The 23,822-nt window shown below is 47.6% G+C and overlaps 1 protein-coding gene across 1 annotated transcript in view; it reads right to left on the minus strand.

Moving 5' to 3' along the window:
- The window catches only part of ZHX2 (zinc fingers and homeoboxes 2), a 77,402-nt gene extending 56,131 nt beyond the window's left edge, over positions 1 to 21,271 (minus strand). Inside the window, exon 1 of the mRNA XM_068396219.1 lies at positions 21,181 to 21,271. The gene's annotated coding sequence lies outside the window, so the exon portion shown is untranslated. The remainder of the gene's footprint in view (positions 1 to 21,180) is intronic.
- Between the last annotated feature and the right edge of the window lie 2,551 nt (positions 21,272 to 23,822).

Raw genomic sequence — 23,822 nt, forward strand, 5'->3', positions numbered from 1 at the left:
GATGCAAATTAGGTTCAGTATAGCATCTAGCAAATTACTATCAGAGCCCTGAGGCTACTGACAAATTATCAGCATGAGCTTTCATGATGTGAAGGTACCAAATCCAGTCTTGGTCCAGATGCTGTATATTTTATTTGGCTTAAATTGGCACTAAAACACCATATTGGTACATACATAAGAAGTTAAATAGTCTTCCATTTGAAAAAGAGCTCTTAGGTGGTAAACCAACATCATTAAAATACGTCCTTTAGAGAGCCTATGTCTAGCAAGAAAAAAAAACCCTTTTGCATTTCTGCAACACCTATCAAAGGAACTCAAAGCGCCTCTGAAATGTTAATTAATCCATACGCTCCCCAAGGGAGATCTATTTTAAAGATGGTTATATGGAGTCTGCATTCATCTCTCATTTGCCAAAGGCTCACAGGAGGGAAAGCCGCAGAGATCGAATCTGGACCTAGAAGCCTTGATTCTCTGCTCCTCCACGTTCTCATCACAAGACGTCCCTCCCCAGAAATCACAAGAACTCGCTCACACCAAAGAGGCGCGAACCTCTTTGGCCTAGATAGCGCTGCCTCAAAGTAGTGTTAACTTCAAAACCTTGTTAAAACTGCAAAGGCGATTACATGACAAGAAAAATAAGGGAAAACAAATCACAAGGGGAGAAAAAAAAACAACTTTTGAACATTGAAGGAATCTTTAGATCATGCTGAAAGGATCTTATCTTTGGAAAATGAAAAGGTATGACCATGATGATGTTCACAGCAATATCAGCATCAACTTCTGCTGATTATTCCTTCCCTCAAGGTGCACTTCCATCTTTAGGGCCTTGCAATTGGACATCAATTCCCCTTCTTTCAGAACCGTCCATTAAGACAAACGCTTGGAAAGAGGCAATAGCTCCTAAGGCTCAAGAGCACACTTCACTTGATCAACATCAACGACGCTTAAGCACCTGCTTACCATTTTCCCTGCAATACCCTTGCAAATTTCCGAGGGTAAGAATTTCCCACCGGCACCAAATGAAGTGAAATCACATTTCCAATTTATTCAGAATGGATGCAGAAGTTGACTGGTAACAATTGTTATTACTGGGGACAAAGAACAGGTGAAGGAAACACAGTGAGGTTTGGAGTCACACAGGTACATTCATAGTGTGACAAAACGTGACGCATACATGACATATCATTACTATGACAACATTGTTTGGAAGACATTTGTAGCCAGCATTTTGTAAGCATATGGTCATATACTGGCCCCTTCCTGTGCTCAAAATTAAAAACAAAACAGAGGGACAGGAGCTAAAAGCATCAAGCCACAGACTGGCCTGTTTGCATTCCTTTGCCCTGATATCAGTTATAATGACTGCACATTCATTTAAACGCTTTGCTTATTGACTTGTTTGTCTTTAGCATTTTGCTTCCAAAAAAAACCCCAATAAACAGGTAAAAATAGCAAGTATTGTTTCTGAACGTTGGGATGTCAGTGTGAATTCCTACAGTAACAGTAAGTTCCTGGCTGCGGGGATAGTGTGGAAGAGGAGGAACAGGGAATGGAGATGTAATTAAGGACATTACACTGAGGTCCCGTCTCCTGTGATCTATTGCAACAGGCTAAACATGAGAGCTCCATGCCCTGGGAAGCCAGGTGTCCCTGTTCTCCTCCATGGCTATGAAGAGAACAGGCATATATCTCTCTCTCTCTATATATAGGAAACTCGCTGGAAAGCAGTAACATTTCAGGCCTCGATCCTCCATAGAATGTTTGCATCTTGACTGGACCCTGCTCTAGGCAAATAATTTTCTGGGTCCTCCTTGCAGGAAGAAAAAATGTTGTTTCACTGGGCGGGGGGTAAAGACTATTACAAAATATGACACACTTTCCATTCTTATTTTGGGAGAAAACCAATCCAAAATCACAGCCTTGCCATGTATTTGCTTCAAGTAAGAACTCACACTCCCCATGGAGGCCAAGTTGGCAATCTTGATGGTTTCTTGTTGCTAATCACATCTCAGACTTTTATCTGATCTGAGACTTAATTGGGCATTTCCAATAGACTGAATGATTGCACTAGTTTTGCTAAAGGCAATAAGTAACTAACTTTAAACATACAAGCAAACAGACAAATAAGAGACTTGCAGGTCTGACGTGGCCTTTGCCAACTGTGGCACTCAGCTGGCACATCCTTAGGGACCCGTTCGGAAATCAGTGCATCCTACACTGTACTGAGAAGCTGAGCTATTCATGTAGCAACTCATAACTCAGGGACACGGGTGCACCAAAGGAAAAGGAGAGGCAAGAGGGTGTGGTCCCAGACAGGCTATGGGTGAGGAGGTTTTAATTCTCCACCTGACCCTGTGTAAACCATTTTTATGTCTCAGTGCGTCTACACCTAATTCTTGTAACAAAACTTTTCTGTATCACAAATACTGGGATGGAAAATACGCAAGCAGATACCAGGTGCTTGTATTTTAAGAGTTTAAAAAAGCACTAATAAACCGCTCTCTTCTCTGCTCCTCCAGTGAGGCTGGGGATGACCTTGAGGTGTTTTTCTCGAGCAAAGAAACGTGTAACTCTAAAAGGCTAGGGAGGAAGAGAGAAGCAGTATTTCACCAAAGGACTTGTAGTAGCAGTGTAACAACATAAGCTCTTGAAGGGAGCCAAGGATTGAAACTCGGTGTGGAAAGACAGAGTAGGTGTAAAAACCCAACGGAGTTATCTGTCTTTCAAGACTCAGGGGGTGAAGCTGTGCTAGGAAGAGGGAAGGGAGTTGCTCTGCCCAAGAGGTAAAGTTGTGCCTTGTTCCCTCTGTCTACATATTTTTCCACTTTTTATTTTTGGATCTTGCAACATTATCCAACATTAGATGGCACATAGCTAGAATAACAGCTGCCATGCCCTGCTCCAGAGCACAGAGGGAACACCAGAACCACCCTGCAAAGAAGGATGATGAGACACGACCTGCAACATTAAAATGTGACTTTCACCTCTGTTTTACCGAGAAGGATCTGAAGACACCCCTTCAAAAATTTACAGGAACTAAGACCCCAGAAGCACTCCAGCAGCAGATAAACACCCACGTAACCTTATCAAAACGTTACATGGCAGATAAGGCTATCGCAGCAAAGCCCTGGTCTACATGAGCCCGGCATGAGTTCCTTGCAGGCTGGAGAAAGGGTGGCTTCCCCAGCGTATGCACGCCATGCCTCGGGGCTGTGCCAGCACGGCCGTGACACTTGGGAATCACACCCCTCCACGCTTCTTGGCCAGTACAGCTTTGCTGGCAAAGTCTGTAGCGTAGGCATGGCTTAACCCTAAGCTATTTTCAGAAGAAGGTGAGATGCAAGTTAACTTCCCAGCATACATTACAACCCACGTTGTAATACAAAATTCAGCCTTTGTGCCTTTCCACAGAGCTGCTCAGGCCACTGGAGGTGGGGACCACTGGATGCTGTCAAGCAAGTGTCAAGATGCCGATGCCATGAAATAAAAGGTTTTATAAAAAGCCTGACAGGACTGTTTTCATTGATACGCAAACTCTAGATGAGTGCTGTTTTGGGAGAGGATTCATCACCCAGGATGGAGCTGTAGTGCTCATGGCTTACACAACTTCCCTGGAGCACTGGTGGCTGTGGCCCCATCATGTCACGTTAGTGCAGAAGGATCCAACTATGTGAGCATGGTTGTCACAAGGCGACTTTGCACTCCTTAAGCCAAGGCAAGCACAGGACATAAACAGCATCAGCGGGAAAACTGATAAACTAACACACCTCAAATGACATTTAGATCTTCTGAAAAGGCCAAGTTTAGCAGGTCTTGCAGGATAGCTTCATCCCAGACTCAACCAGGATCCATTTTATTTGGCCAGCTGACCTATTCCCCCATTTCTACCCATAAACTATAAGGATGGGTTTGCCCTTTCTTCCTCTTAATTTTAGGCTTAGATAATATTTTCCTGAGTCAGAATTTAGTGTGAACCAAAGCAGCTGCTGGCTGGAGCACCCACCAATCTAAATGCTCATGAAAATTTAAGCTAACACTTCCAAACCTGGATAAGCCCCTGGGGACACACAGCAAACACGGATATAGCTAATTAACAGCTGTTTTCTACCAAAAATGCTGGAGACCCAGAAGTCCCAATGAACTACTGCTACCCCATTTATTACTTAGATGCCAAGACATCACTTTAAAGGTTAGACTTTAGAAACCACTATTCATAAATGTGAACAATCATTTTTATCTTGACAAGACATGAGTACACTGGCAGAAAAGGAAAACGAATAACGAGCTGCAGCGTCCTCTGAAGCAATGGTCCAGTCCTCAGTCCAAAAGTGTTGCAATCAGGAATCTGCCCAAGAGTGTGAACAGACACGCTTTTCCCTTGGAAACATAATCTGCAGCTCAGTGGCATGCAGAAGACACATCTAGAATTTCTCTGGTTGCCAGAAGCTCTTTTAGTTCATGTTATGGCACCAAGAACCAAAAGTTGATGTTTCTACAGAGAACCCCTCCCCCTTCCAGTTATTTCAGAGGATACAGCAAGTTTCTACTTACTGAAAATGTTAATCACCACTGTATTTTCTCACATCATTGATACCTGATCATTGATTCCCTTGGCAGGGATAGGACACAGCCCCTAATGTTTTGAATTACATTGGTCTTCCCTCTGCTGAGGAACAGAGATTTTGCAACATCTGTCACCTGTGATTCAACCCCAAACTCAGACAGGAGGAACAGGGTCTGTTTTGGGCAGACTCCTCCTAACCACCAAGTAAGCAGCAAGGAAAGGGCTCCCAAAACTTCGGTAGAGCTTCATGCCCTTGGTGGGATGAGGGGGCAGATCATACAAGGAAGAGAACAGCTCTACAGATGGAGAGGTAATGACACTATTGGTAACTAAAAAAATGATGACAACCTGCTCTGCAGCTGTCTTTGGAAGAGCTGCACCAGCCAAGGGACAGGGACTCGATTCCTGCATCTACCCATTTTCCAGCTTTTGGAGGAATTGCTTCAATAAAGAGTGACAAGAGTCACTCAAGATCTGGATGCTATTCTTGTAGCAGCAGAGTCCCAGAATTCTTCCCCAGAGACACTTATGCTAGTTTTGAGGGCAAAATCAGATGGCATTCAGCACACTGCCAGGCTATTCCTGGAGATCAATGTGACAATGGAGTCCCATCAGGACCTGCTGCAATCATATGGGGCACAATATGACAACGTTCTACCACTAAGTTGTGGCTACCGCCAGGATATCCGTATAGGCTCTTCAACTTGCAGCAGCGTAAAATTCAGGTGTTACGATAAACCCTTAAACACCACTTCGGTGAAGGACAGGACTTTGAAATTCTACCCCGGATCCATCATCACTTCACTCCATCAACTAAAAGGAATGGCTCCAGGAGAGAAACCTTGTAATTTGATATGATGTGGGATAAAATATTCACGCTCTATAACAAATAATAATGAGAAAGTTGTACCAAGGTATGCTCCTGATACAGATCTATTTTGCCGCCTGGCTCAACTCCAGCACTATCTGCAAGTCCAGAAGCTCGAACAGCATTAAAGGCTGGTTATTCCTGACGCACCCTGCATCTTCCAAACACCCAGCAGCCTTTTTACTCTAAAGGCCAGCTGCGTGTGGAAAAGATGTCAAACTTTGTACAGATTGGTCCTCACTCCTAGAGTCATACCTGTTCTCTTTAAAGCATATCTCCCTACTTTACCAAAAAAAGCCTGCCATATGTATTTACATGTGTTTGCTCTGCAGACGGCTCTGGGAAAGAAATATAGATTTTAATCTGCCTGGTGCACCACCAGCCGAGCTGCAGTTGGGATTTAGTGGACAGACTCTTTATTGCTGGTAGATGTAAGCGATGGGAAGAACTCAATTTTATCTCCAAAATCAGGGTGGAGGGGAAAAATAGTTTCCCTGCTGCTTCTTGGTACCAGAGGGAGCTAACTCCACCTGCAGCTTCCCAGGGAAAGCACTACTCAGTGCTCCTCTCTGCAGCCATGCAGGAGCTCTGTTTGGGATGGATGGGAACAACTTGTAGCAATGGCTTCAGATGAGGCTTGGCGAGTTTCTCCTGCTTTCACAATAACCAGACTTCAATCAAAAGCAGCATTACAGTTTTGGGCAAAACCATTTCCATCCTCTACTGGCTTCCCATTGCTTGGCTCTAGGCACATTGTTCAACTTTTGTGCCTCAGCTTCCCCATCTGTTAAACAAAAGTAATAAACCCCACCCCCGGAGGTATCATTTATACCTTGGCACTTGCAGAGCACCATGCAAAGGAAACCACTACAGGAAGTACAGATCATCAGTAAAGCAGCCAAGACTCCGCTAAGAAGGCAGAAGACCAGATACTAGACTACATTAGTCTGGTTATGAATCCAACCTGTTACAGGGGGTTGCCTGGAGTAACAGCTCACCAAGGCACCAACTGAGCCACTGATGCTTCAGTGAACCACCAGCCCATTCAAGCCCTACAGCCAGACGTTTCCAAGCTTGGAAAGCCAAAAAAAAAGAGAGAAGCTGCCAGCTTCTTCATATTCATGAGCTCTTTAATAATGCTCAACAAAACTTGGAGGCATGTTCTCTGCTGTTGCTCTTGCCCTGCTGCACAGCAAGCAAGTCATAAATATTTCAAGGGAAGAGTCCAGAAAATTTGCAAGATTGGTCATAGCCTTTTACAGCATTAATGAGCAGGCCATTAATAGTTAATGAAGCAGCTGCTGGTGAACCCAGAGGTAAAGGCAAGACGAGAACAGCAGTGTCTGCCCGTTCCCTATAATGTGATAATGTGAAGGAACGACTGGATCCTTTCATCACATCCTGCCCACCATGGTAATACCCAGGAGCGGATCACAAGACCTCCAGCAGCACTGCACCTGACCTACCTGCCCCTCTGCTGTCACCCAGCAGGGATGGAGACCACTGCAAAGGGTCTGAACCGACCGTCCTGATGCTCCGACACATCCGTGGGAGTGAAAAGACCTCAGTGCTGCGTCTTACTTAAACACACGTGCACTGTCCCAAACGCTTACTCAGGTCGGACGATGCAATGCATGTGTGCAGGCACACATGTGCACCCTGTAGTGATACATACGTAAAAATGCCAACAAAAAGAGTGGGGGCTTGGGCCTTTTAAAGGTCTCAGCTGCTTGTTCAAAGCCAAATTCACAGTACGATTAGGCAGCTGACTTCAAAGAACAGCTCCTGTGATTTCAGCCTTGCATGCTGCGAGGACTGTGGTGAAAAAGTATTTTTGCTGTACTTTTTCATACCTCTGAGTTGACATCCCCTCGTCTGTATGTATGCAGCCGGGGAAGTATCAAGCATCCCTCGGCCGTCACCATTTGGTTACTCCACTTGCCGGGAGCTTTACCGAGGAAGGGCACCGCGTGGCTGCTGCCTGCCAGCCAGGCTGCCAGGAGCAACAACAGCCCTACAGCCCAGGCAGCAGCAAAGCGAAAAGGGGGATGGCAAGGCAAACTGGGTAAAAGTCTGGACATCATTGCCAAACTCCATTTCCTTCTTTTTACCCTTGCTGGTATCACTGATTTAAAGGAGTTGTGAGGTTGGCTTCTGGCTGCTTCTACATTCATGTGTATGTGGGGTTATCAATCTCAGCGTTATTTTTTTTTAAACTTGCTGGCTAATGTCTGTCACATTTGACAGAGGTGAAAATCTCAAAGACAGTAACTTTCTACCAGTCTCATGAAAACAGACAGGGTGTGGAGGAGAGATCCCCATCACCAGTGCCATGAAGGGGAGAGGATGCGGGGTTAGTCTGACCCCTGTCCCAGTGCAGGCAGGAATTCAATCTCACCAGTCAAATGCACTGGAAAGCGGTCGGTGTCAGTCCCGCTGCTCCCAGGAATAACCATTCTCCTGGATTTCAGCTCACATCACATCTGGCTTGTCACAGATTAAGTTTTTTCTGCTTGACAGCTGAAGGGGTCTGCACAAAAAGCAAGGACTGGTAGCAGAGAGACTCCCTGAAGACTCCCAGGTGGATAGGGAGAGCACAGACCAATCTTCAACAGCAAGCCCATGAACTGAGTGGGGTTTAGATGCAATCTGAATATATCCCTTTTATGTAAGTGTTCTTAGCACAGAGTGCAAAAGTTTGCACTTCATCCGTTCCAGATGTAGTGCTCAGAGCCTTGTATTCACTGGGAAGGAGAAAAGGAAAATGAAAGCCCAATTTCAAAGTTACAGTCTTAATTCCACGCTCCAAATCAGAGCTGTTAAGTAGCACGGGAGTCAAAGGCAACTGCAGCGTGGGCCTTTTGTTAAATAATTAACTACAATTTGCCTAATCTATCTGCAGGTACTCACCGAAGAGACAAAACACTTCTGTCAACACCCTGCTCTCACCTAAACCATGGGCTTCCGGACAAGCACCTCCTGTGATGTTGTCTTCTAGTTTTTAACAAAACTGGTACTTGGCTTTGCTTGTCTTCAAACAAGGCTCTGCCTGCCTACTTTCAATGCAGATCAAAGGTGACCTTAATAGATCCTCAATGTATTAAGACCTATAAAATAAGTTTATGATGTTAAAATTCAAGTAATTATTTTATTCTGTAATTTGATTAAAAACTATCATTTGCCAAACATGCCTTGGAAAAAAATACTACTTGGACTTAATAATAAAGAATAGAATTAGCAATGAATGTATAGTGCTCCCTTTTAAAACCCATAGCATGTAACATTCCTTCATGTTTTAAGTGGAGAGCATCTTAAAGTTGTTATAAAACTTGATTTAAAGACTTTAATACCTTGAACTATTTAAATCACATTAAGGATGAAACTTCACGTATGAAGAGCCCTGCCAAACCCAGATGTGCACTGGGCTGTTCCTCACCCTCATACCATCTATTTTACTTAATTTAAGAACAGCTATTTTAGAACCCCAAAGAAGTCAAAAAAGGTTTAATGACCAAAAAAACCCTACACAACTTCAAATGTTTCTTAACCAGCTTCCTATTAGTTGTCTGTTTCATTTTTAAAAAAAGAAAAGTAAAAATAACAAGATTCTTGATACCTCGCCTCCTCCCATAGCTACATTGTAAAAGTTTCAGTACTAAGTGTGTGTCAAGCTTGCTGTTTCTAACTTTTTGAGTACTTATTTTTTACTGATTTTAAAACACAGCAAAGGGACAAGGGCCATTCACACGCTAGCCAAAAATTCCTCAACCTACAAGCCCAACCAAGCCAAGAGGCCACAGTGAAAGGTGAAGAGTGTTTCAAGATGAGTATCTGTACATTGTAAAAGATCAATAATAAAGGGTGGTAAAACACAGTCTTCCTCCGCCGCTGTGCAGAACAGCAGTCATGAATCTGAGCACAAGAAGGGTCTCCTGACTGGTCTGTGCCAGAAGCTTGGTGTGGGAGCTCTTCTGGAGGATGCTATGGCAGCGCCTAGATGCACAAACCAAACCAAACACGACAACAACCTTGCAACACACTCTAGCAGCCTCCACCCTGAGATTCAGTAAAAAGATCAGGGCGAGAACAAGAAGGAACAACTAAGACCCCCATCTACACAGGCATGAACAAAATACAAGCAGATTAAAAAATAAAATAAAATAACAAAAGCATTTTAGATGAAAACATCAGCCAGTCTGAGTAGTCCTGTGAGAGCTGCACCTACTGCAAGGTACTGCTTGTGCCAGTGAGAGGCAAATAAGAACGGATGCATCACGTCCAAGGAAGCTGACAGAAAAATACGATCAAATTCCAACCTTGGCTGCAGAAATCGATACAGAGAGGAGGCTCCGGTACGAATTCAGCCTTCCTGTGCAAATACACCATTTCCAAAACACAGCAAACCTACACCTCACACCATTGCACATAAAACATCCCAGAGAAAAGTTAAATGCATGGCAGAGACCGTGTGGCAATCCCCATCCCCTCTTGCTGCCTGCTACCTTCTGTAAGTAAAGCAGCCTGCAAACAGCCACAAATCTTCTGCCATACAGTACCGTGATGTCACCACATCACCACCAATTCTGGGATGCAGCAGTGCTAATGTTAAATATCCAATATCCTCCCCACAATGTACCTTCCACACTTTTCAGGGGGTGCCTCACATTTAATAGCACATCTCAAAGCAGGTCCCTCACTCCGTCAAGCACCATAAAATCTCTTTCCCTGCAGACAGAAAGGAGCTTTCCCTGCCCTGCAAGCACCCTACCGGGATGTGGACGGATCCCTCCAAAGCGATGGCAGGGTGGGAACGGGCAGGTGGGGAAAGAGGGGAAGGAAGAGGGTACCGCAAAGAAATTAAAAATGCAAAACATGCTGCTAACAATGTACTTCTGCCTAAACTGGGGACAGGGTGCAGACAGGGGTTTGTGGCTTTTTTTTTTTTAAAAAAAAACGTATTTAAGTCCCCTATCAATTTTGTGGTAGTGGTGCAGAGGGCTCAGCAGGGCCAGTGCCCGGTCATCCCCCGCACCACAGAGCTGCAGATCTAGAGGCTGAAAGCACCCGCTCTCCAGCGCTTTGCAGGGAGAATAAGACTGTCTGCCGCTTGCCCAGAAGCAAGAGCAGAGCAAATAAAAAGGAGTTCAGATTTCAGGAGATTAACTTTAAATCCACCAACTTGGCACTCTGATCTGCTGCTGGAGAAGAGACGGGGCCGGAGCTAAGACCTTTCCTATGTACACGCTCTTTTCTGCGTAAGTAATATCTTGTGATACTCCTTTCCCTGCTTGGACACATGCACAGAGGGTAAACATGTAAAAATAAGGTAAAACATGAAAACAAGGTACTTATAAAGGCTAAGATACAGGATAACAGAACAAGCAAACAGAATTTAAGGCACTTCAAGTATATTTAGGCTTGAAAGCAAAATACTTCAGAGTGCTAACATATTTTTCCTGTATCTGATTAACTGTGGATTTTGAAACTCATGTTTTCCTTCAGCAGTATTTCCCAAACCACCTCTATCCCCCCGACAAAACCGCAAGGCACACAGATAAGATGTGGCAGATACACAGAGGAGGGCCGTCCTGTAAAAACTGCAAAACTGTAAGGATGCTCTGACTCTACAGAAACAGAAGATGCCAAGTTAAGAGCAGTTAAGAAAACAGTTCCCTCCAACCACATCGTGCTTCCTCATCACTCCAATTGCTTTAAAACACACGTGGAGCCTACTCCTTCCTTACACCAGAGGATTCCAGCCAGATGGAGGGAAGTAAAGGCTTCCTAAGGCAGCAGTTTCCTCTGAATTTACTCATCACCGTCTCTACCTGGAAACCTCCTACCCGCAGCAGTTGGGTAAAATCCTGCAGGTCCTCACCAGCCACCAGCCCCTGCAGCCAGCAGCCTGGCACAGCTGTGCCGGGGACTCCACCATGCAGCATCCCCAGGTACTGTCCCTGGTTCAAAAAGCGCACACGAGGCTTTTTCAGCATCTTACCGCTTCTCAAAGAAAATTAAACCTACCATTCAAAATGGCAGCAGAGTGGAGCTAGTGCCTTCCTGGCAAGGCTTGTACCTGAGCACAGGTTACCTGTGCCTTACGTTAAAGCGCAGCTAAAAGGGCTTCTGGCTCTGCAAAAAAACTGTCTGCCCAGTCCTGAGAGATGAGGAACAGGTCCCAAAAATCTGCAACCGCGAGATCACGACAGCTCCTGGTACCGAGCATTACGTGATGGTGATGAAAAGTAGCATCAGAAATGTGACAGCTGCAAGAGGTGCCATGGGGATGCTGGAGAGTGACAAGGAAACAAATGAGTGACAAAAGACTCTGTAACCACCTTTGGCTGAGCAAAAGGAGGGTGCTGGTGCAGCGGTGGTCTCACCATGGGTGGGAGCAGTGACAGCCATGTGGACACCCAGCCAGGAGACCAAACGCTCTCCCCAGGAGGGTGCCAAGCGTTCAAACAACCTCCTTGTCTTTCAATAACATGTAAATAAATAGGTCTGACCCAGCGCTGCTCTTCTCAGAAGACCAGGAAGGAGAACCTCTTTAGAAAGATGCAAGGTGTTTACTCAGCTTCAGGGGGGGACCACGATCCTCTGGGATAACACCGTCTTCCACAATTTTCAAGGAAACTGTACCGAAGCTCGGAAGATGACAAGCACCGAAGCTTACAACAGCAGTGTGCTCTCAGCGTATCATTTAAATAAACCAGTTTCTGGAGAGACAAAAGACAAGGAAAAACTCCCTGCGGTGCCTGACAGTTTGTGCTGAAGAGGATGCCGAAAAACAACCCACCACAACAAAACATATTTGCTTTAGAGGTGGGAAGAGGGGTGGGGAAAGCATCTCCTCAAAAACACTTGAGGCCAGAACCATCAGGACTTTCCTTTATTTCATGCAGTGCTCTGCCAGCCTGGCAGCAAAGCTCGGAGATGCCGGCGCCGTCTGCTTCGCACTGGCTTCCCTCGGCAGGAGAGGACGGAAAACCTCTCCGCATCGCTTCCCGCAGCCTCTGTCCCGGCACTCTTCGAAATCCAACAAAACTTACTACCTCCAACTGTTTACTGTTGGATTTTCTTCTTGCAAATGAGATTTAAAAAAAGAACAAGTATTTTCCCACTTCTGCTATCTGAGTGAAGTGTAGCATAAAGTAACTGAAACTAATACGCATGAAATTAGGTTTAGAGATATTAAAAAAGAAAAAAAAGTCCAAAGCTTGGAGAGTGAGAAAAAGGAACACATACATCACAGGCAAGGGAAGGGGCAGAGAGTTCTTGAGAAATATTGTTTTTTTATTAATCCTCTCTGAGGGTGCCTTTAGCAGCAGCTCAGAACCTGCTTTTTTTTGAGTGCTATTTAAAATAACCCACAAACAACAAGATTCTGTTTTAAAAGAAAGGACACACATTTTTCCCTATATAGCTTTGCTAAGAGGACTTCTTCCTTCGCTCACCAGACTGGACAAGAGGTTAAATAACCCTGAACTCGAGGCTTCCTTAGTTATCGCCACTGACTCAAAACAAGGGAGAAAATCTCTTTTAATTTGTGGGGTTTTTTTTGTCTTAATCTACTGCGAGTCCAATATGTAGTTTTAACACTTATTAGAAAATTGTGGGAACAACAGATAATTAACAACAAAAGAAAAGCCAAAATCTACAGGTAATTTGAGGTTGCAAGTTGAAAAAAATACTTACTATTTAAGAGGGGAAATAAGGTCAGGACAGGAAGAATGGGAGAAAAAGAGGGAAGAAAAACTAAGATTTCAGGCCCATGATAGGCCACAGAAACCAGTGCAAGAAGTCCCCGTCCCACCCCTCCCACCACTCGCATGAAGTTAATCGTCCCCTCTGTTGCTGCCAGCTGGGACCACACTGTAAATCACATCATTAAAATGCTGCAAGTTAAAAAATAATACTAAATATATATATCTCTCAGAGGAGGAGAGGATAAGAGGATATCAGAGACAGAGGATAAAAAGAAGGCGGAGTTACTGAATGCCTTCTTTGCTTCTGTCTATACCGCTGGAGGCTGTCCTGAGGAGCCCCGGACCCCTGAGGCCCCAGAAGAAGTCAGGATAGAGGAGGAATCTGTCTTGGTTGATGAGGGCTGGGTCAGGGACCAATTAAGCAACCTGGACGTCCATAAATCCATGGGCCCTGATGGGATGCATCCGCGGGTGCTGAGGGAGCTGGCGGAAGTCATTGCTAGGCCACTCTCCATCATCTTTGCTAAGTCGTGGGCAACGGGAGAGGTGCCTGAGGACTGGAGGAAAGCGAATGTCACTCCAGTCTTCAAAAAGGGCAAGAAGGAGGACCCGGGTAACTACAGACCGGTCAGCCTCACCTCCATCCCGGGAAAGGTGATGGAACAACTTGTCCTTGGTGCTGTCTCTAGGCACATCAAGGATAGGGGGATCATTAGGGGCACTCAGCATGGCTTCACCAAGGGGAAGTCATGCTTAACCAACTTGATAGCCTTTTATGAGGACGTAACCCGGTGGATAGATGATGGTAAAGCTGTGGATGTGGTCTATCTCGATTTCAGTAAAGCGTTTGACACGGTCTCCCACAGCATCCTCGCAGCTAAACTGAGGAAGTGTGGTCTGGATGATCGGGTAGTGAGGTGGATTGTGAACTGGCTGAAGGAAAGAAGCCAGAGAGTGGTGGTCAATGGGACAGAGTCCAGTTGGAGGCCTGTGTCTAGCAGAGTCCCGCAAGGGTCGGTACTGGGACCAGTACTATTCAATATATTCATTAATGACTTGGATGAGGGAATAGAGTGCACTGTCAGCAAGTTCGCTGATGACACAAAACTGGGAGGAGTAGCTGACACAACGGAAGGCTGCGCAGTCATTCAGAGAGACCTGGACAGGCTGGAGAGTTGGGCGGGGAGAAATTGAATGAAATATAACAAGGGCAAGTGTAGAGTCCTGCATCTGGGCAAGAACAACCCCATGTACCAGTACAAGTTGGGGGCAGACCTGTTGGAGAGCAGCGTAGGGGAAAGGGACCTGGGGGTCCTAGTGGACAGCAGGATGACCATGAGCCAGCAGTGTGCCCTTGTGGCCAAGAAGGCCAATGGCATCCTGGGGTGTATTAGAAGGGGTGTGGTCAGCAGGTCGAGAGAGGTTCTCCTCCCCCTCTACTCTGCCCTGGTGAGACCGCATCTGGAATATTGTGTCCAGTTCTGGGCCCCTCAGTTCAAGAAGGACAGGGAACTGCTAGAGAGAGTCCAGCGCAGAGCCACAAAGATGATTAAGGGAGTGGAACATCTCCCTTATGAGGAGAGGCTGAGGGAGCTGGGTCTCTTTAGCTTAGAGAAGAGGAGACTGAGGGGTGACCTCATTCATGTTTATAAATATGGAAAGGGCAAGTGTCATGAGGATGGAGCCAGGCTCTTCTCAGTGACATCCCTTGACAGGACAAGGGGCAATGGGTGCAAGCTGGAACACAGGAGGTTCCACATAAATATGAGGAAAAACTTCCTTACAGTGAGGGTGACCGAACACTGGAACGGGCTGCCCAGAGAGGCTGTGGAGTCTCCTTCTCTGGAGACATTCAAAACCCACCTGGACGCATTCCTGTGTGATATGGTCTAGGCAATCCTGCCCCGGCAGGGGGACTGGACTAGATGATCTTTCGAGGTCCCTTCCAATCCCTAACATTCTGTGATTCCGTGATTCTGTGATTCTCTCTATCTCGCTTAAGAAAGGAGGGAGTGAAGCAGAGGGTTGCTTCTCACCAAGATTGTTTCCATGCAAACCCACAGCTAAGGGGACAGTGAGTGGAGTAACACAAGGGAAGTAACTTAATTTTTCAGCTTTGACACTGTTTTCCAGGACAGAAGATGAATTTCAGGCTGTGGAGGAGTCTCCCAAGTGAACTGAACTACACTGTGGTCAGGTAACACTGGTCTGGAGGGAAGCCTGTGACGTGGACAGAGCCACTTGTGTTTGGGCCAGGATGCGCTCGCTCCTGTGCCCCATAGCCTCCAACGCCTGCTCCTGCTGGGAGGACTGGGCTTAACTTGGGCTTAACTCGGGCTTAACTCAAGCAGTAAAAAGGGTTTCCCAGAGAGGAGTGCTGATGTGCAGACATCAGATATCTCTGCATGGGAACATCTCATGTTGGGTCTGTACCACTAACGCTTACCATGCAGTTGTATCAGCCCAGGGCAGGACACATCACTGACGTAGCTGTGCTCGCAAAACCCACAAGCAGAAAGGCTGTTACAGCAGCAAAGGGGAATTTTTTGCTAATGCTGCTCATCAAACTCATTGTGCAAGGTTGGGAGGATAAACCCACAACCAGTGAGTTCACCCAGGGAGCAAGTTCTTGCCATGGTCGTGGGATGCTGACCCCACCAAAGCGCTTGTGCACTCCTAGGCTCTAGGTACCCCACGTAATGAGGTATTAAGTAGTCTGTAATATATACGTGCTTACTTTTTACCAAGGTCTGTAGTGATGTGACAAGGGGCAATGTTTTTAAACTGAAAGAGGGTAGATTTAGATTGGACATAAGGAAGAAATTTTTTACCATGAGGGTGATGAGACACTGGAACAGGTTGCCCAGTGAAGCTGTGGATGCTCTATCATTGGCAGTGTTTAAGGTCAGGTTGGACGGGGCTTTGAGCAACCTGGTCTAGTGCAAGATGTCCCCGTCCATAGCAGGAGGTTTGGATGAGATGATCTTTAAAGGTCCCTTCCATCCCAAATCATTCTGTGGTTCTGTGATCCTACGGATGCTGGGGCTGCCCTTCGAGCAAGAGCCCCAGGGGGTGGGCAGCTGGCCGGCTTCCCCTGCCTGCGAGAGAAGGGCAGTACAAGATGGAGAAGACCTACATCACTTTGGAGCTTGTGAACAGTGTAGATGGCAACTAAGCCGAAAGGTGAGCCTGGACCACAGCCCTGCTTAACCTGAAGTCTAAGGGGGGGCCGGGGGGGGATGGTGGAGTATCTGCAAATTCCTCCCAAAACGTCCGCAAAAGTTACTTTGAGAGGCAAGCCAGTGGCGAGCAGGCTTCGCTTTGCTAGATCAGGTCCCCACTGGAAAGTCTGCCTGGAGGCCACAACCTGGAGAAGATAGATACAAACTGTAGATGTAGCTGGGGAGGCTCGTTGCTGGCGTGACACTGAATTCCTCGCATGCGTCCTGCTTTCATCACCTGGCATGTATCTCACACACCAGGTCGATTCACAAAAGGTTGTCAAAACTCGCTGAAATCCCCCTCTCTCCACTCCCAATGTGTGATTTCTGACCACGGAGGCGTTACAGATCACCTTCTTCCCCATTTGCTTCCCAACCCCTCCTCTCTTCTCCGCCAGCCCTCCAGATGGCAAACGCTCCCCTCTGCCAAGCACCGACACCAGCCTTCCCATCGCCAGCCCCGCTCTGAGCATCGCCTGCTGCAGGCAGCTCGGGCACGTGCCGTCTCATCCATGAATTCAAGAGACGAGCCTGCCTCTTTCACAGGGGATGTGGCACCATAACCCCTGTCATCTGCTACCAGAATAACCACCCTCAGGAGGACTTTTTTAAAGTCCCCTCCTGGTTACCAAATGCCCAAACCTCCTCTGATCGCCTGTGCCATTCTCCCTCCGCTCACTAATCAAAACCAGACTTTTTAAGATTCTGCAGTGCTAAATACACAAAATCGTTTCACACATCTCCCTGGAAAACCCTATATCCCTCAATTTGACTGGATCTCCCAGTTGCACCAGCAGACTCACAATACTGGCCGTCTTATGTAAACTCATTTTACAGAAAACTCGGTTTTCACTTTAGAAACAGGTTTTGGGTCTCAGGGTTCTGAGAAAAGCTTGCCAAGTCTTAAATCCAAATTCACAGTGTTTCTCACAGCAACCTAAAGTACACAATTTTTAAAACAAAACAATCCCTCAACCAACCCTTCTGACTTGCAAAGGCATGGCAGTTTCAGGGACAGAGGGGGGGTTGGTGATGTCTGAGCTGCCTCGGGGTGGCAAGGCTGGAACTGAGCTCTCTTCCTTTCATCTTCCAAGAGCCCCATTCACTTCATTCCCATTTTGCTACACCTTTGCAAACCAAACTCTCAAAATACTACCCTGTATGAAAAGTATTTGTAACATTGTGGAAATCAACAGCTCTTGCAGCGTTTACAGAAAAAAAACCAAACTTACCACCACCCCAGGACTGAACTGTATCATGACATCCAGTAAACTTCAGACCTACCTATTTTTGAAGGGTTGATAAAAGAAACTAAACCCACAAATATTATTTCCAGCTGATGTGACACATGTAAGCACACCTTGACAGAAGACCAGCAATTACTTTAATGGCTTTAAATTAAAGCTTTTATAGATTATTTTAATGCCTACTTTTATTACTTACTTTCAATACGAACAGATAACCATCACACAGATGTGCAGTTACAACCTTCGGTTTGTGGCAACTTTTAGGGAAAGAACACGCAGGCTGAATTATCCTCATACTGGAAAGAAAGTCAAAACTACAATTACACTCTCTCCACACAAAAAGCAGATGCAGCTTTACTGCAACCTGACAGCCACACTAAAATCTCAGGGAATTCAGTTGTGACACTGTCCATTTCTGAACAAATTCTCATCAAAATACTATTTTGATTTATTTTCAGTGGGTGTTTTCATTCCTTAAGTGGACACACAGGAAAATAATTTAGCCATGGGTCAAAAAAACCCAACAAGAAAAGACTCCAAATAATATCGCTGAGGATCATCTGAGTTAGAGAAAAGCTAAAAAGAATAAAAGCCGAAGATGTTACACATGCAAATACAGTGATGTCATGCCTGGCATTAAAATCTTCATCTTGTACGAGGACAAGCAAAATCTGGTGTGTTCTCATTCCGGACTGCAGCAGTTTGAAACTGGTTTGCAAATGTAAAAAGAAGCAAGAAACTTCACTATATTTAATGTTAGCTTTAATTTTTGGACTTTTAATAAAAAGACAATAACCCCTCCTCCCAACAAAACAAAACAAAACAAAACAAAACAAAACATGACACTGACAACTTGGGCTGTCTCATAAAATGGATTATTGATTTTACAGACACTGTCTAGAACTTGTTGATTGTAACTAGGGAAAAAAGGAAAAAAAAAAGTGGTACTTCGAAAGAAAGCAGTTGGAAGGAGCGCACTCCCTTCAAACACCGATGGGACACTGACAGAACTTTTGGGGTGAGCAGGCAGGAAAAATGACATTTTATGAAGGTAAGTAATCACACCGGCTTTGGGCTGATAACTGAGGAGCTACGCATATCTATAAGCGCTTGCAGGCACTGAGTTCATCACAGGTACAACAAGGGAGGACGAACACAGGAGAGCTTTCGGCCATTCATTTTTGCAGATACGCTGCAGAAGCCTGGAAGGGGATAAACACGCACTCCACTGCCAAAGTAAAATAAGGGCCAGTCGACAACTTTTAAAATGCACGGGCTTTTAAGCACTTATTTCTTCCCAACTGCTGGCCAGTACTTTGCTTTTCCTGACCCACAGATCAATTTGCAATTCTGTGTTTCAAAGAGCTGTGGAGTTCATAGAACAGGCTGAAGCCACATCTGCATTAGAAAGGCTTAACCGGGACAGGAATATATTACATTGGCAAAGCACTTCGGTCACAGATACCTCTTAAACAACTAAATTACTCCTCTACGGGTCTAATAAAACCACGGCCGCACACAGCCCTGTTACTTCACATGCCATTTCCCAGTAAGGCGACACGCAAGAGGTTTCTGCTAGAGACATCAGACCCCTGCTAGTCACACCTGCACAACTAACCCAGCCCCAGCAAGGAGGGACAAACCCCACACAAAGTTTAATCTGTAGTTAAAAAAAGAGACAACTCATTGACCAACTACACGTGGATTATTTGTAGGTGAGCTGGATGACGAAGCAGAGAGCGGCACTGATTTACCATCATTTGCTGTAAAAGAATTACATTGAGGCATTTGACATTTTAGTTCTCAGTCCCAATTTGGAAAGGCGTTTGGTTGGAATGATCATCATTGCTCCACTAAAGGATGTGCTAAAATTCCTTCCTGAACTGGGATCCTGCCACCTGTGCACCCAAATCGAGGTGGGACAAAATAAATCAAATAGGGAAGTCCAGTTTTGCCTGGGTGACAGCCTTACACTGCAACCCCAGCATTGCTGAGGGACAACCCCACTGCTGCCAGAGGTGCAGCTTCATGAGGCACTGCATGCTCTGCCCACCCTAGCCTGCTTCTCCTGCACTGCTGCCTCCGGGACCCGTCTGGCAGGAGGTGCTGACACCCGGCAATCCTGATCACCAAGTCACCTTCCCACCCAGCCAGAGTCCTCTTCTTCCCTCCCAGTCCTATCTCTCTGGATGCTTTCCCCCCTTTTGCTCTCCACCTTCTTGACTCAAAACTCCTGCTGAGTTCCCCTGCACGGCAGGGCCCTCAGAAGCTCCCCAGGTTTAAAAGGAGCACCTGCCCTGAGAGGATGGGGACCCTCTGTCAAAGAGGTGGCTGGGGAGCCCAAGAGGGGAGGAAATCAAGGCCACGTCCCCTTGCCAGGCTGTCTCCTGAAGGAGGGATTCCCAGGAGCAAAGTGAACAAAAGGGCTCAGGGAAGAGCTGGGCAGAGCGATACCCCGAAGTCAGGCAGGCACATCCCAACCCCACTTCCAAGTTTTATTCCTAGCAAAGAGCAAAAAAAAATCTGTGTCTTTTGCTGTCTCCCTCGTCCCAGAGGGAGAGAGAAGGAAAAAAAAAAGAGACAGTTGTGTGATGGCTTTAAAGCTGCTAAAACAAAAGGGAAAGTCGCCCCTCCTAAAAAGAAAAGTGGGTGCAACGTGCCAAAGGCCGAGTTTCCCCAAATCTCCCCATCACGGGGAAAATAAAACGCCACAGAAAGCCAGAGACTTTTGCAGCGGCTGAAGGAGGGATGGAGCGGGGCGCCCGGCTCTGCCCCGCCGCGCTCCCGTCTCGGTGCCGCCCGCCCGCCCGCTCCGCAGCTACCGGCAGCGGCGGGGCACAAGTCAGCGACCCCCGCGCCACGGCCACGGCGTCACGGGGGAGCAGGCAAGGAGGGGAGGGCAGAGGGGAAAAAAAAAAATTAATAAAAAATTAAACCCGAAGAAACCGCTGCCAAGTCCGGCCGCGGAGCCACGCGTGGCGGCGGCGGCGCCCGGGCCCCTCTGCGCCCGCAGCACCCCCGGCGCGGCTTTGCCCCCCACTCCCCTCCTTGGGAGCCAGCGGCTCCTTTTTACAGACCGCACTGACAAAATCGCCCTGCTCGCCTCTACGTAACGCCCTGTCGAAAGCGGACGCCATATTTTGTGTTGCTGATGTCGACATAGACAAACGTAGACATGTTTTTTCCTCCCCCCCTCCTTCCTCCTCCTCCTCCTGCCTTTCCCCCCTTCACCCAAACTTGCGATCGGGAGGTGGCGGGGAAGCCGGAGGGCGGGGGGGGAGGGGCAAGGAGGCTGCATGGTGAAAATTAAAAATATATCTAAAAAAATTAAAGAGCCCAGCCCAAACAACCCTCCCGGTTCCCACCCCCCGCCGGTCTCCCCCCGCCCCAGCCCCCGCCGGAGTCCCGGGAACCGTACAGTTTTTTGCGTGAGGAAAAGTTGGGTGCGAGCGGCCGGGGCGGGAGCGCCGGCGAGTGCGTGTGTGCAGGGAGGGGGGCGGCCGGGGAGCGCCGCGCCGCCAGGGCGCGGGGGGGGGGTAAGAGGGGAGTCCCCGCCTGGGAAGTTTCCTACCTGCGCTCAGGGCGGCGGCACCGACTGTCCCGGGCGGAGCGGCACCGGGGCTCCGCGCTCCGCTCCGCGCCACTCCGCGCGCCGCCGCGGCAGCCCGCGGCCGCGGGACCCCCCGCCCCCCGCCCCCGCCGCGCCGGCCCGCGGGGAAACACGCGCGCCCCGCACCGCCACGCGCGCCCGCACGCACACGCCGCCCGGCCCCGCCGCGGGAAATAAAATAAAAAGGGAGGAAAAAAAAAAAGGGGAAAAAAAAAAGAAAAAAAAAAAGAAAAAAAAAAGAGCCCTCGATCGGTGGGGATCTACGCCAAAACCCACATGATCTCTGACGTCAGCGTGCGTATTTGCATACGATACCACCGCCAGCGCGGCCGCCGGGGTCCCTCGGCGCGGCGGAAAGTTGCGAGCGGGGCCGTGTCCCCCCCGCCCCGGCCGGCTCCGGCCGCTCCTCCTCCAGCTCGGTCCCACGAATTTTCCACGCACCCCCCCGCCCCGAGCAGTGCACGCGTGGACTCCGCCGGGCACCCCACAGCCCCTGTGGTGACACCGCCGGCCCGTCCCCGTCCCCCGCCCGGCCGCTGGCATCGCCGGGCGCTCCGCCGGTCCCCGCCGCGCCCTCCGTCCCGCTCCACGGCCGGAACCACACGTACCCCCCCCACCCCCGGCCCCGGGCGGTGCGAGCAGTAGCGGCGCCGGGGGCTATGGACCCTCGGCATAGGGGCCGGAGGAGAGGACCCTCGGTCCGGGACAGAGTGGGCTGGACCTTCCCCTGTGGGGGTGGCAGGGGCTGGACCCTGGTTACACGACGTGGGGACGGGACCCCCCGCCTTAGCATCGCGGGGCTGGACCCCCGGTATAGGGACCGCGGGGTTAGACCCCCAGTTGCAAGAACGGTGGCGGCTGGACCCCAGCTATAGGGACGGCGATGGGATGCTGAGGGGCTGGAGAAGGCTGTGCCGCTCCCGTGACGCTGCCCCTCCCCAGCGGGGCAGGTTACCTGAGGAGGTGGGAGGCATTTCTTCATCCTCGGCTTGTGATGGAGGTTTTCCAAGCCACCCGAATTTGGGTGGGCTTCAGGCGATGGTTTGTTGCTTTGCAGAAGGTGGTGTGTATTTCCAAGGGATGCTGCAGTCTCTGCTCCTCTGATGCATCGCAGGAATCCTCTCCCCCATTCAAAACTCTTGTTGAACTCTTGTACCTCTTTGCCTTTCTTCCAAAGAGATGGAGACAGATAGGACCCAGGCTATTTTCTGTTTACTTCAATGAATTACTTAAAAGAAATAATTTACTGATTGTATCTTGCTACTAGATAGCAGATCTTCCAACAAGTCCAGGCTAATAGGATTTAGTAGTAGCATAATCTCACTGTAACTTCAGGTGTATGCTATCTACGATGCGGTATCTTTGATTAGATGGCGTTAAATCAATATTTTAATTGTATGCTTAAAGCTCCAAAGGCTTTGAATCTCCACTTGCTTCGCCTCTCGCCCTGCCCCGTACCACCAGCGCTGTGGCATGCAGGGTTTGAGCCGGGCTGCGGTCCTTAACCCCACTGAGTAACTTCGTTGGGCAACGTTTTGTTTCCCTTCCCCGTGTAGGGCTGGGGACTGGCTTGTATTCGAGTGTCACAAGAGGAGCTCGAAGTTATTGCGACTGAATAATCGCGGAAGAACGTAAATATGTCAAAGCAGTGTCAAGAGATTTCTTTGCAGGGATACCCTTCTCTGAGTAGGCGTGTTTTTGACTGCCTGATTGCGTGCAGTCTCTGCAAGTGTTTGGTAACAGGGTGGGTTCCTTCCTCGCTGCCACCAGCTCCGAGATTTCTTCTAACTTTTCCTCTTCTTTCTAGATCGAAGCTTTTAGGAAGGGACAAGCATGGGCATCCTCTCCGCACTTGCTGGGAGCACAGAAGGTGGCTCTTAGAGCTTGCTGATGCTCACTGAACCCTGGTTTTCCTCCTTGGAGGTTTTTTTTTTTAAAAAAAATGGAAATTCCTTTTTCTTATAAATACTACTGAATATATTTTGTTTAACTCTTCAGTGGCTTCAGCCCTGGAAATGTTTCTGAATTTTGAACGCCTGGGAAAAAGAAAAAAAAGAGCTATTTTAGGGGGCAAAAATATTTGCCTCCAGGATACACTTTTTTCCCTATTCCTTTCCCATGATTTGGAAAAAAAGAAAAGCGCAAGTGTTTTAATAAGACTACTATGCTTATGAATATAAAATATTCTTGAAAGGGCAGATCAATGGAAAAGCAGGTGAGAAATCATCTGCTTGCTCTTGTCCTAATTAACACTTACTTTAAGGCCTCTTTAACTTTTTTTGCATTGCCAACTGCAAAAGGACTCTTTGGTTAATTGGGTGATACGGCGGCTAATGCTGCCTTTCAAGTGCAAAAGAGCCATCAATGGGGGCCGGCTCCTGGGTTTCAGACTTTAAGCCCGGGTTGTAACAAAGACTGTTCTAACCTGAGGTCAAAGCAAAGCCTGTACTAAGGCCCTCAGTGAGGCTCACCTGCCTTCCCCAAAACCCTGGATGATGTCACACAAATTAGAAGCTGAAAGGTCATTAAAAATGGGGCATAATTCACTGTATTAAAGGTGAGGAGCATGTGGGTTTAAAAGAGTAGCAGTTGCTATTGCCATC

The sequence above is a fragment of the Nyctibius grandis genome, chromosome 3, assembly GCF_013368605.1.
Source record: "Nyctibius grandis isolate bNycGra1 chromosome 3, bNycGra1.pri, whole genome shotgun sequence".
Taxonomy (NCBI): domain Eukaryota; kingdom Metazoa; phylum Chordata; class Aves; order Nyctibiiformes; family Nyctibiidae; genus Nyctibius; species Nyctibius grandis.